At 42.5% G+C, this 14,346-nt stretch overlaps 1 long non-coding RNA gene across 1 annotated transcript; it reads right to left on the bottom strand.

The window, feature by feature from the left end:
* Positions 1-1,729: 1,729 nt before the first annotated feature.
* On the bottom strand, positions 1,730-4,462 carry LOC112578682. The gene is made up of 3 exons (XR_003102988.3): positions 3,838-4,462; positions 3,652-3,747; positions 1,730-2,359 (listed from the first exon to the last, which is right to left on the bottom strand). It is a non-coding gene; the product is annotated as an uncharacterized LOC112578682 (long non-coding RNA).
* Positions 4,463-14,346: the final 9,884 nt, after the last annotated feature.

Raw genomic sequence — 14,346 nt, 5'->3', positions numbered from 1 at the left:
ACAGAAATAAACTCACAGTCAGAAAACAAACTTATGGCTACCAAAGGGAAAAGGTTGGGGGAGGGATAAATTAGGAGCTTGGGATGAAAATATACACAGAGCTATTTTTAAAACAGATAACCAATAAGGACCTACTGTATAACACAGGGACCTATACTCAATATCTTGTAATAACCTATAATAGCTAAGCATTTAAAAGAGAATATATATTATATACATAATATATATATAATATATATATATGTCTGAATCACTTTGCTGTATACCTGAAACCAGCACAACATTGTAAATCAATGATAGTTCAATAAAAATTGTAAAAAATTCATGTCTACCAAGACCTTACTTGGAAATATGGTCTTTGTAGATGTCATCAAGTTAAAGGAGGTCATACTGGACTAGTGAAAGTGAAAGTCACTCAGTCACGTCTGACTCTTTGCAACCCCATGGACTGTACAGTCCATGGAATTCTCCAGGCCAGAATACTGGAGTGGGTAGCCTATCCCTTCTCCAGCGGATCTTCCCGACCCAGGGATCGAACAGGGGTCTCCTGCATTGCAGGCGGATTCTTTACTAGCTGAGCGACCAGGGAAGCCCTAGGATGGGCCCTAAATACAATATGAATGGTGTGCTTATAAGAAGAAAGAAATTTGAAAAAAAAAAAAAAGAAATTTGGACAGAGGCACAGACACACAGGGGAGAAGGCCATGTGAAGACAGAGGCAAGGATTGGAGGGATGCATCTACAAGACGGAACAGCAGGAATGCCAGCCCAACCAGAAGCTGGAAGTGGCAAGGAAGGATTCTCTGAAGGGAGTGCAGCCCTGCCAACACCTTGATTTTCCTCCTCTAGCCTCCAGAACTGTGAAAGAATGCATTTCTGTTGTTTAAAGCCATCAATGTTGCGGTAATTTGTCATTGCACACTCACAAGGAGAGAAATGAAAATTAAAATCACACTGACATGCCATTTTTAACCTGCCAGTTTGATAAAGATCAAGAAGTCTGATAACACACTTAGTTGGCAGATGCATTGGGAAATTTATTGCTGTCATGTTTTGCTGATGGGAGCATGCGTATAAAGATCCACCTATAATCTCTTTGGAGATAATCTGGCAATTTCTATCACAGTTACAAATGCACATACCTTTTGACCCAGCAATTCCACTTCTAAGATTTATACTACGTATGAGAAATGTGCGTGGAAAATTGTGCGTAGGCAGATTATGCATTGCAATATTATTTGTGGTCACAAAAGATTGGAGGCTAAATGTTCATTGTCAAGTGATGTTTGAACTATAGAACACCTATACTAGCAGTCAGCAAACTCTTTCTGTAAAGGGCTGGAAAGTAAATATTCCAGGTGTTGCAGATCATGCGGTCTCTGTTGCAGCTGTAGTTCAAAAGAAGTCATACACTATACAAGTGGCCATGGCTATGTTCCAATAAAACTTTATTTACAAAAAAACAGACAATGGCCAGATTTGGCCCATGGGCCTTAGTTTGCCAGCCTCTGACTTATGCAATGTAATTATGAGCTGCTAATTAATGTTTTGTTACTCAATGACTTGCAAGAATAAGTGAAGAAAGGCAAGTTCAGAACGACATGGATTTGTAAGAAAAAAAATACCTGTATAAAAACAATGTATATTCATGGACTGTATAATGATCAACAAGATAGTTGACCCCAGTGCTTATTTCTGGTACAGGGAATTGTGTGGCTCAGGAATGCAGTTCAGGGAATATTTTTCTTTGTACCTTCTGAATTCTGACCCATGGTAAATTACCTATTCAGAAAGCTAAGTAAACATTTAAAATTTAAAAAGCAAATGGATTTCTTTTACTACCACAAAGACATTCACTTCACAATCAGTGAGCTAAGAAGGGTTTTTATTTTTAAAAATAAAAAATAAAATTGATTTCTTTTAAATCAAAAGAAGAATAATTTTTAATACATGATATAAAATTCAAGTTTCCATGTTGATAAACTGAATTGAAAGTCAGCTACATTCATTCATTTATGTTTTGTCTGTGGCTGTTTGGGGCCTCTAGTGGCAGAGTTGAATCACTGAGGAAGAGGCCTAAAATATTTATTATCTGGCCCTTGATCTAAACAGTTTGTAGATCTCTGTTCTAAACTAAAGAACAAGACAATCTTTGGCAAGCTTCTAGAAATAGAATATTTTAACTGAATATCGAATGACCAGGGACTTCCTTGGTGGTCCAGTGGCTAAGAATTCTCCTTGTACTGCAGGGGATGGGGTTCAATCCCTGGTCAGGGAACTAAGACCCCACATGCCTGGAGCAGCTAAGTCCGCATGCCACAACTAGAAAGTCAACTCTTCATTGCGCTGATGAAGGATCCTGTATGATGCAAATAAGACCTGATGCAGTCAAATAAATTAAGATATACATATTGAGTGACATGTCCTTTTTCTTTTTTTAAAAAAAAAACTAAATGGCTCATGAAGAACTCAAAAGGAAACTGGGAGTTTTCTGGCTTCTTCTTAGAGAATGTTAGAAAAGCCAGGGCCCCTGTAAACTCAAGACCTTTACCCGTCAACTTTGTAAATCAACTATACTCCAATAAAAATTAACTTTAAAAAAAAAAAGACCTTTACCACCTGTCTGGATTGCCTTGTTCTCTAAGCTTGGAGGGGTCATCAGAGTCAGAAGAAGTATCCCAACCCCCAACCTTATCTTACCAAAAATTCCAAGTATTTGAGGTTAACAAAAAGCCCCAGATGGCCTAGAACTTCTTTTAACCTTTATTAAGACTGAATCAAAGCTTTGGTTTTTGTTGGTTTGATGGTAAGAAGAGTATTTTGTCCCCAATAAAACAAGCCTAAAAGTTTACCCACTCTGAAAGTTCAGTTCTTGGTATATCAGTGAAAATGAACACATATAAAAAGTTAGGTAACAATTGGACAGTCAACAGCCGTGTGTTTCAGTCTTTTGGACACTGATCCCCTGTACAATATAAATTTCATACTATGATCCAGTATACACGTAAGTACCCATATGCTGAAATAAAAGTTCTGGTTTCAATGTATGTCATTTAGTGCATTGTGATATCTTCTATTTCATTTCATTATTTCCCATTTCATTTTGGTCTAGTCTAGTTTGCTTGTAAATGAAGTATTAATCATAACTCGGAAAATTAATTTCAGAACGTACTAATGCACTATGAAATTCATGGACTGAGATGTGAGGCTTGAAAAACACTGGTCTCTACTCTTTAGGAACAGTGTCAGGGAGAACGGTGTATGGAATTCCCTGGCGGTCCAATGGTTAGGACTTGGCACTTCCAGTTCTGTGACCCAGGTTCAATCCCTGGGGGGTGAATTGAGAACCCCCATGCCGGCAATATGGGGGAAAAAAAAAAAAGAATGTGGAAAAAAAAAAAGAATGGTTCAAAGAAATTGTTTAAGTGAAATATGATACAAGTGTACAGTGTAATTATATAATCATTAAAATAAATGTGGATAAAGTCTGTGTCCTGATGCAGAAAGGTTCCCCCAAATATATTTTTGTATTTAAAAAACAGGTGGTAAAATGCACAGTATTAGGTAGGACTGTTTTGGTTGCAGATAACAACAAACACCCACATTCATATTCCAACTTCCCCTGGCTTCAGCAAAAAGGAAATTACTGACCTTGCTTGACTCTCAGCTTCTTCTCCTGGAGTCAATCTATAGACTTGGAGGTGGGTGAGAGACACTTCCCAGGTGCTGCAGTGGTAAAGAATCCACCTGCCAGTGCAGGAGAAACAGGAGAGCAGAGTTCAGTCCCTGGGTTGGGAAGACCCCCTGGAGAAGGAAATGGCAACCCACTTCTCTTACCTGGAAAAATCCAATGGACAGAGGAGCCTGGTGGGCTACAATCTATGCGGTTGCAAAGAGTTGGACACCACTGAACAACTAAAACAGCAACAAACATTTGCCCAAGTACAATCTTCTAGCCATTCCCACTTGCTACAATTTCTCAAAGATTACTAACAGCATTTCCTCGATCACATCTGCAAATTATTTCAGTCCTTTGGAATGTAATTCATCAGTTTAAAAACTTTTTGACAAGGTGAATATGGTAACAGAGTCCAAAAGTTGAGCGTTTTTCCGGGAGCCTTCTCAACCTCTCCCCTTCGTGTAAGATTGTCCTCTGATTACTTCTCCTTTAGTCTGTGTTTACATTTTGTGATTTCTTAAAAGTGGGTTCCTAGGCAACCAGCAGAGCTGGGGTCCTGGTTGTGCACAGAGAACTAGGAACTGGGAAACTGGGCTCCTGGCGTGACCTTGCCCAAGTTCACCACATGACTATAGTAGATGTCTGTAGTTTGGTCCACCTAGCAACTCTTCCTCCTCCTTGTAGGAACTTCACTCCAGGGTTCCTCAGGGGAATTTCCCCTCCCCACTTGGTCACTGGTTCTGGTGGGGCTGACCCTGTCCCCCACCCCCTACCCCAACCAACCCTTGGGCTCCATGAATAAGCAAGTCACTCAGATCTGCCTGGTCCCCAGTATAGCTCTTCTCTGATCTCGGTGATTGGCTCAGAGATGAGCACGTGACCCAAAGCAGTCCAGTGAGAGTCAGTTCTGGGATGTTTACTAGAAGTCTTGGAGAAGCGTGCTCTTTTTCCATCAAAGGATGATAGGATATAGGGTTGTACCTACTGTGGGCTTTGGTGGGCCACCATCCGAGGAAAGCTTATTGGAAATGAAGCCAAAGCAAAGGAAATGACCAAGAGATGAAGGGAGGATCATGATCTTACTCTTTGAGCCTCTGGATAGGTCCATACCTGAAGCTGGAACTGTCGGTGTGATTGCAATCCAGTGGACCTGTGACTTCTCTTTTCGTAAGCTAATTTGATTTGGATTTCTGTTCCTTACTGTCAAGAATCCTGATTAATACAGTCCTTGGGTGAGTTACTTCATCTGTTGTTGCCTTAGTTTTCTTATCTGAAAAAAAAGTACTGACAATGTGAAGTGAAGCAATTTATTGAAAAGCAACTGAGACGAATATAAAGGTTATACCAATTTCTGTTGTTGCCAAATAACATATGAGAATGCCTAGTTATTTCCCAACATCCATTTTTTTGTTCCTTCATATTAACAGACCGCCAACTTCTAGTATAGCTTATTGTCACCTAGAATCACAGTTAAATTTCCCAACTTCCCTTGCAGTTTGGTATAGTCACATGACTCAGTTCTGGCCAGTGAGATGTAAGTGGAAGCGAGTGGAGGCTTCCAGAAAGGAAAGGGTGTACCTGTCTCTCTCTCTCCTTGCTTCCTGCTGCAGGGATGCAGATAGGACAGATGGTGTTCCAGCCGCTATCCTGAGTCCTGTGGCTTTAAGAGTGGAAGGCTAGATGAAGCAGGCAAAGAGAAAGAAACCAGGACCCTCCGGGAAACAGACTTAACATACCAGCCCTGGGCAGCTGACCTACAGAGTTCTTTTACATGATAGAAGGAATGAACGTCTGTCTCACTTACGCCACCAGTTTGTCACGCCTCTGTTATTTGTATCCAAACCCCAGTTCAGTTGACAGTGCCATTTTCCCCACACCCTCAGCAAATTTAAAAAAATTTTGGGGGACTTCCGTGGTCCAGTGGTTAAGACTCTACACTTCCAATGCAGGAAGTGTGGGTTCAATCCCTTGTTGGAAAACTAAGATCCCACAAGCTGCACTAGCCAAAAAATAAAAAATAAATAAATTAATGTTAAAAACATTGTTTTCATTTTACCAATTAAAAATCGGTAAAAGTATTAAAAATTACAAATTATTATTAGTAAAAAAAAAATTATTTAAGTTGTTAAACTCTTAGGGCTTCCCTAGTGGCTCAGTGGTAAAGAATCTGCCTGCCATGCAGGAGGCATGGGTTTCATCCCTGATCCGAGAAGATCCCACATGCCTGGGAGGCAACTAGATCGGGCCTGTGTTCTAGAGCCTGTGCTCCACAACAGGAGAAGCCACCGCAACTACAGAGTAGCCCTGGCTCGCCACAAGTGGAGAAAAGCCCCAGCAGCAACGAAGACCCATCACAGCCACAAAATAAAATAAAAAAATAATTAAAATTAGTATTATTAAAAGTTTTTCATTTTACCAATCTGGTAGGTGAAAAGCAATGCCACTTTATAGCTTTAAATACATTTCTTGTAAGAGATGATCTTATTTTTATACGTTTATGAGCCATTTGCCCTTTATCTGTCTATGAGCTGTTTTCATTTTTTTTTTGACTCTAATCTCAGGATGCCTCTTCCCTATGGTTGTAAAATAGTTACCAGCTGCTCCTGGCTTCTGTCTCATCCTCTCAGCAACCTCAGCAGGGAGATACCACTTCGCTAGATGATCCAACAAAACTCTAGTGATTGTCAAGGGAATGAGAAGGCAAGGCACAGATGGGAGAAAACATTTGCAAATGACGTACCTGATGAAACACTGTTTTCCAAAATAGACAAAGAACTCTTAAAACTCAACAATAAGAAAGCCTACAATCTACAGAATGGGCAAAGGATCTGAACACATTCCTCATCAAAGAAGATAGTCAAATGGCAATGTCATCAGGGAAATGCAAACTCAAACTGTAAGTAAATATCATTACAGAGCTGTTAGAATGGCTAAAATCCAAATGACTGACAGCACCAAGTGCTGGCAAGACTGGGGATCGGCAGGAACCCTTGTTCGCTGCTGGTAGCAGTGTGACCATGGTACAGCCGTTTGAAAAAGTGTTTATTTCTATTTATTTATTTATTTGGCTGCTCTCGGTCTTAGTTGCGGCAGGCAGGATCTTTTAGTGGCAGCGTGTGGGCTGTAGTTCCCTGTCCAGGGATTGAACCCGGGCCCCCTACATCGGGAGCGTAGAGTCTTAGCCACTGGACCACCAGGGAAGTCCCGGAATGGCCATTTGGAAGACAGTTTGGCAATTTCTTATAAAATTAAACATGTTCTTACTGTATAATCCAGAAATCGTACTTTTTGGTATTTAGCCCAAATTAGTTAAAAACTTACATCTGCACAGAGCCTGGGTCTCTGTTGCTACATGCGGACTTGTCTCTAGTTGCGGCAATCAGGGGCTTCTCTCTAGTTGTGGGGCACAGGCTTCTCATTGTGGTGGCTTGTGTTTTGGAGCACAGGCTCTAGAGTGAGGGCTTCAGTAGTTGTAGCACAGGAGCTTAGCTGCTCCTCGGCACGTGGGATCTTCCCAGACCAAGGACTGAACCCGTGTCCCCTGCTTTGCAAGGCAGATTGTTAACCACTGCACCATCAGGGAAGTTCAATAAATGTTTATAGGTGCCAAGCTTGGAAGCAAGCAAGATGTCCTTCGTTAAGTGAATAGATAAATAACCTGTGCCACTTTCATACAGTGCAAAATTATTTAGTGCTAAAATGAAATGAGTTGCCAAGTCACGGAAAGACGTCAATGCATATCACTAAGGGCAAAGGACAGAGAAGGCAATGGCACCCCACTCTAGTACTCCTGCCTGGAAAATCCCATGGATGGAGGAGCCTGGAAGGCTGCCGTCCATGGGGTCGCTGAGGGTTGGACAGGACTGAACGACTTCGCTTTCACTTTTCCCTTTCATGCATTGGAGAAGGAAATGGCAACCCACTCCAGTGTTCTTGCCTGGAGAATCCCAGGGACGGGGGAGCCTGGTGGGCTGCCGTCTATGGGGTCGCACAGAGTTGGACACGACTGAAGCGACTTAGCAGCAAGGGCAAAGGAACAGGCTCTGTACTGTGTGGTTACAATTATAGGACATTCTGGAAAGGGTGAAACTATGGAGACAGTGAAACAACCAGTGGTTGAGGGATGAACAGGTGGAGCATAGAGGACCTTTAGGGCAGTGAGACAGTCCTGTGCCATGGAGCCATGCCATCCTACATCTCAGGTGGCCCAGTGGTAAAGAACCTGCCTGCCAATGCAGGAGGCACAAGTGATGAGCGTTTGATCCCGGGCTGGGGAAGATCCCCTGGAGTAGGAAATGGCAAAACCAATCCAATAATCTTGCCTGGAAAAGTCCACAGGCCATGGAGTCTGGTGGGTTACAGTCCACAGGGTTGCAAAGAGTTGGACAGGACTGAGCGACGGAGCACGCACGGGCATAGAATATTTGCCAACAAGACTGAACCCTGAGGTTAACTATGGACTTTGCGTGACAATGATGTGTCAGTGTGGGTTCACAGATTTTAGCCAACGTACCATCTGGTGGGGAATGCTGAGGGTAGAGAAGTGTGTGTGTATTAGGAGGGAGGGTATATGGGAACGCCCTGTACTTTCTATTCAATTTAAAAAATGCATTTATTTATATTTATTGATTTGACAGCTCCAGGTCTTAGTCATGGCACCTAGGATCTTCAGTCTGTGGCAGCATGCAGGATCTTTAGTTGCGGCATGAGAACTCTTAGATGTGGCATGTGGGATCTAGTTTGAGGATCAGGAATCAAACCCAGGCCCCCTGCATTGGGAGCATGGAGTCTTAGCCACTGGACTGGTACAGAAATCCTTGTGAATCAGAAACTGCTCTAAAAAAAAAAAAAAAAAAAAAAAAAAATTAAATCTATAAAAAAAAACAAAGCAGAGGGTTTGGGCCTGACTAGATGAACTTAGCTCACATGCCTCTCTCTGATCCAGAGTGTGGCCGGGAAACTGAGCACGCAGGTTGAGGAGGCCCAGGTACATGGCCGTCTCTGGAGGGAAATCAGTCCTCCAAAACTACATGGGAGAGGGATGGGGAGAGGTAGATGCCTAGAAAGAAAATAAAGTCTTGTTTCCTGAGAGGAGGAGAATGGATATTGGGAGTTGAAAACAGCAGATATGGACTTATTGACTATCCTTGGCATTGAGGAGCCATCCGATCATCAGACAGAACAGAAAGTCCAGAGGCCTGGAGGTAATAAAAAAAGTCAGAGCTTTTAGGTATTTAATGAAGTCCCATTGAAGTTGACAACTTTGTTAATTTATTGAGCACCAAATATGGGTCAGAGAATATGCTTGAAGTTGTAGAGACTTTTGTGAATAATAACTCAGTGGACAAGTCCATTAATTTTCAAAGGCTTTCGTGTTTATTCAGTGAACATGTAGGAGACAGTTCCACCACTCCAAAATTAAATTACCCATGGCCTAATTAGAATATCCATAAACCTCCCAGATCATTACAATTTCGGAGAATTCCAGGGTTCAGAGGAAGCCAGAGCAGTCCCGTGACTCACCACAATCCCCACCCCCACCCCCAGGCTCCCAGGACACACAGCTAACTTTTGAACTTGACTGACTTATAATGACCACTTCAAGGAAAGAAAGTGCTCGCCAAGCGTTGCCCATGGTTACTCTTGAGGACCCTGCCCCCTAACTGTGTGCGTCAATCTGGAGATTGTGTAATTGTTCAAAAGAGTGAAATTCAAACCAGACGGTAATGAACTGTTTTCACATAGCCTTCAAAAAGTTGTTTTTACATAGGCCTTTTGAGGCCAACAAAACCAACTTTTGACTATAATGCTTTGAAATGAAACACAAACACTTTTATTCTGAGATTTAGTCTCTGGATACTTTTGAAGTGATTTTGTTAGTTTTTTAGGTTTTGCTTCACTAAGTCCCGCATTGTTCCGTCACCATCTGTGATAAAGAAGGCAACAATTCCTCTGCCTCCTCCACCCCAGATTGTTCCAGTTTCTTGGTTAAAGAGACATTTACCCAGAGGAGAGAAAGATGGGCCATATCATTAACCCTTTCAGTCCATCTGCATTTATTAAACACTTAGTATGGACTTGATACATGAAAAAAATCAAAGAAATGGACCCTACAGACCATCCATAGAGGAATAAGACTCTCTCAGTGACAGGCTGTGTGATCTTCAGCTAGTTACTTAACATCTCTGAGCTTCTGTTTCCTGAATGTAAAATAAGGATATTTTATATTCCTATATAATATGTTATATTATATACTATATTCCTGCCAGTCTTTTTTAAAATAATTAATTAACTAAGGGCTACGCTGGGCCTGCATTGCTGCACTTTCTCTAGCTGCAGTCCGAGGGCTTCTCATGTGTGGCTCCTCTTGTTGTGCAGCACGGGTTCTAGGTGTGTCGGCTTCAATAGCTGTGGAGCATGGGCTTAGTTGCCCCAAAGCATGTGGAACCTTCCCTGACCAGGGATTGAACCTGTGTCTGTTGCATTGGCAGGTGGATTCTTAACCATTGGACCATCAGGTGGTTTACTTACTCATTTATTCAACAAACATAGTTGGAGCTTCTGCTCTGTGCCCCCATACTCTTTTAGGAAGTAGGGCCTCACAGTAACCCTGTGAGTTATACAAGGATTTTGGTGCAGATGGAAGCCAGGCAGTAAACAGGAAGCCTTTATGGTAAATTACCTACAGAAACCTCAGAAGGAAAGAACACAAGTCTCGAAGGCCACTGTATTAGTTATCTATTGCTATGGTACAAACTCGGAGAAGGCAATGGCACCCTGCTCCAGTACTCTTGCCTGGAAACTCCCATGGACAGAGGAGCCTGGTAGGCTGCAGTCTATGGGGTCGCGACAAGTCGGACACGGGACACGACTGAGCGACTTCACTTTCACTTTTCACTTTCATGCATTGGAGAAGGAAATGGCAACCCACTCCAGTGTTCTTGCTTGGAGAATCCCAGGGACAGGGGAGCCTGGTGGGCTGCTGTCTATGGGGTCACACAGAGTCGGACACGACTGAAGCGACTTAGCAGACTTAGCAGATGGTACAAACTGCCTCGAAATTTATGAGCTTAAAATAGTCAACATTTCTTGCACAGTTTCTGGGGTGGGGTCAGGAATCCAGGAGGGTTTAGCTGAATGGTCAGGGTCTCCCCCTGGGGGCTGCAGTCACCTGAGGTTCAGTAGGACTGCAGGATGGGGCTCTAGCTCTTTTTACGTGGTTGTTGGCAGGAAGTATGGTCCCTCGCCTCACAGGCCTCTTCATAAGCTGGCTTCTGGCAGAGCAGCTGGCTGAGCAAGTGATTTAAGGAAGAGAAAGAGGGGACTTCCCTGATGGGCCAGTGGTTAACAGTCTGCGCTTCCAGTGCAGGGGCCACTGGTTTGATCCTTGGTGGGAGAACTGAGATCCCACGTGCCACATAGAGTGGCCCCCCCCCAAAAAAAGAGAAAGCAACCGAGACAAACTTGGTGTCCTTACTTGGTGTCTTTTATAAGTTTATCTCAGAAGCGACAATGTATCATCATTCTGCCTGATTCTCTTGGTCTTACAGACCTGCCCACTGCTATGCGTGTGGGAGTGGGGAGGCCTGCACAGAGCTGTGAAAGCCAGTGGAACAAAGGATCACTAGGGGCCATTTTGGGGTTTGGCTACTAAAACCCCTCTCCCATAGGTTTTTTTTTTTGGTGATTTCTCATTTTAAGTCAGTATTCACCTTTACACTTAAATTTGTGTTCATCATTCTGTTCATTTGCTTGGCTCTATTTTTTTCTTTTTGCCCATACCTCACAGGATATGGGTTCTTAGTTCCCCAACCAGGGATTGAACCTGTGCCCCCCAGCAGTGGAAGCATGAAGTTTTAACCACTGGACCTCCAGGGAAGTCCCATTTGCTAGTTTTTAAGGAAGGCTTCCTCAGATAGCAAAATCTTCAGGTCCCACTAAACCTGGGTCCATCTCTGGTCCCAAAATAAGTCTGCTGTTCGTGACACTGGGAGTGTTAGAGATTTTGCATGCAGGGTTGGAAGAAGATAGGACCCAGTCCAGGGAACTTGCTAGCTGAGGGCCTGCCCTGCCTGGGGGGATGGTGTAAGCATCAGCTCCTCCCTCACGGCCTTCACTCAACATTTCTTTAGAAGGTTAAACTGCTGGAATCAAACCAGAGGTTTCCAGGAGTGACAAAGAGATAAAGTTTTGTGTGTGCACTGTGGTGCTGTATTTAAACATTTTGACAGTGATCAGGTGAAACTTTGCCAGTGCTGATCCACTCTCCTGTAAGTGTTTGTGCCTGGCAGGGGGGCTGGCCTAGTGATTGGACACTCACTTTCAAGTTAATTGACTTGTTTGGTCTCCTTAAACCAAGCAAGTGATGAAATGCAATTTTTTTTCCCCCCTCTGTTTTCTTTCCTCATGCACCAAGAAAAACAAAGCTGGCTTTGAAACTCTAATGCATCTATTAATTTCTGAGGCTCCAGCTCTAAATTAGCAAAAACAAAACAAATAGACAAAAAAACTCCAGCTTTTTTGATCCTTGTTTGGGCCTCTGTGATCTGAGATGGACCTGGTTTCCCTGACCCCACACAAAGTAGATTGTGAATGATGTGTTGTGATTTGTTGTATAAAGGAAATGACCACCATATACTGAATATGCACTTTTTGTGTCACAGCTTCTGTATGTATTATCTTATTTGCCATTCATTTAACAGGCTAAGTTTAATTATCCCCATTTTGCAGATGAGGTTCAGAGAGGCTAGCTTGCTTACGTACGGTCATACAGCGGAGAAACGACAGTTTGGGTATGAATGGAGGTGTGTCTGGCTTAGGAACTCATGTTCTTTCTACTATGAGGCCCTCCTCCTTCCTCTGATTAAGTCAGATTCTTCTACTATATGATTTGAAAGCATCCAGTAGCTTTGCTGCACAGTATTTATTCAATTTCATTGTTATAGTCCATTGTAACAGTTACCTATTGCTGTGTAACAAAAAAACTATCCCAAAACGCAATTGCTTAAAACATGTTTTTTTCTTATGAGTCTTTGGGTATGGTTCTTCTGGGTTTGCTGGGACAGCCAGATGCCTGGTTCTTTTTCACCTCAGGTCTTTCCTTCAGTGCTTTTGGTGACCTGGTGGACTTACGGCAGAGTTCCAAGTGAGTGAACATAGAAGCTGCAAGGCCTTTCAAGGTTTGAGCTCTAGAACTCGTACAGTATCCCTTCTACTCATTATATTGATGGAAACGGGTTCCAATAAGCTTCACGTGGGTTTAAACCATGTCACGGTGTTTCCCCAGTGCCTGGAACAGAGCTGGTACACAGAATATTTGTTGACATAAATAAGATGATCACAATGTATTTTTCTCCTAGCACTGTGGAACTCAGAAGTTCGCTAAAATGGTGGTTATTCTTTTATAGCTTTCCCAGGGAACATAAGTAATATTGATGATTTTTATTGCTATTGGGACACCAGATTTCTACCGAATGGCACAGAATGATCTTCATTGTTCTTGCCAACCTGCCCCCAGTTCCCTGTTATCTGATACTTAGTAAATTGCTAGCAATGCATTGCCAAATTAATAGAGGGGCAGTGGAAAATAAGAATGAAGAGTATGGTCATGGATTTCAAATCCTTGTCCTACCTCTTACTAGCTGTGGGATCTTGGGCAAGTCATCCAAGCTCTCCGTGCTTTTGTTTTCTCATCTTAAAATGGGCATAATACTAGAATATACATCTGGAAATTGATGGAAGAATCAAGTGGGTTAATACTTGCATAAAGCAAGAAGGGTTGGCATTCTATCACTATTATATAAGTGAAAGTTGCTCAGTCATGTCTGACTCTGCGACCCCATAGACTATACAGTCCATGGAGTTCTCCAGGCCAGAATACTGGAGTGGGTAGCTGTTGCCTTCTCCAGCGGACCTTCCCGACCCAGGAGTTGAACCGGGGTCTCCTGCATTGCAGGCGGATTCTTTACCAGCTGAGCTATCAGGGAAGCCCAGGTATCCTTGCTTGGAGAATCCCATGGACCAGAGGAGCCTGGCAGGCTACAGTCTGTGGGGTCACAAGAGTTGGACGCGACTGAAAGACTAAGCACAGCACAGCATTATATAAGAGTTAACTGTTATTGTAAGTAACCTACAGGGCCTGACTTCAAGTTTCCAATGAGTCACTTTCTTAAGATACCACATGATCTTTTGAGAGCTGTTGTTCTCTGCCTTATCCAACAGTCTTCAGAGAATCAGGAAGCCATCAAGATGAGCTCTGAACAAGCGTGAAAGCAACCTTCGCCAGTTCACGGTTGGACAGCTTTAATGCACCAATTTCTAATTTCATTTATAGTGCTTAGATTTTTAACTGTAGTTTTCTATCCATATGAAGGAGGATGACTTTTAGAGAGAAGTCAGCTTTACAGGCTGACACAGAAAAATTCTATTATAGCATGGTGCTTTCCTTTATTGTATTATTATGTTATAATGAAAAATTTCAGACGTGTTCAAAAGGAGAGAAAAGAATATAACCAAGCCCTGTATCCATCATCTATCTGATGATTTGAGAAGCACCTTGCCGAAGATATGGTGGTCTGTCTATAAAATGGTGTACAGCAGGCTTTAAAAAGAAAAAAAGTCTTCTGTTATGGAAAAGATGTCTAAGAAAATTAATAAAAAAGTTACAA

This window comes from Bubalus bubalis, chromosome 14, assembly GCF_019923935.1.
Source record: "Bubalus bubalis isolate 160015118507 breed Murrah chromosome 14, NDDB_SH_1, whole genome shotgun sequence".
Classification (NCBI taxonomy): Eukaryota; Metazoa; Chordata; class Mammalia; order Artiodactyla; family Bovidae; genus Bubalus; species Bubalus bubalis.
This window is presented reverse-complemented; position numbering and strand designations above follow the sequence as displayed.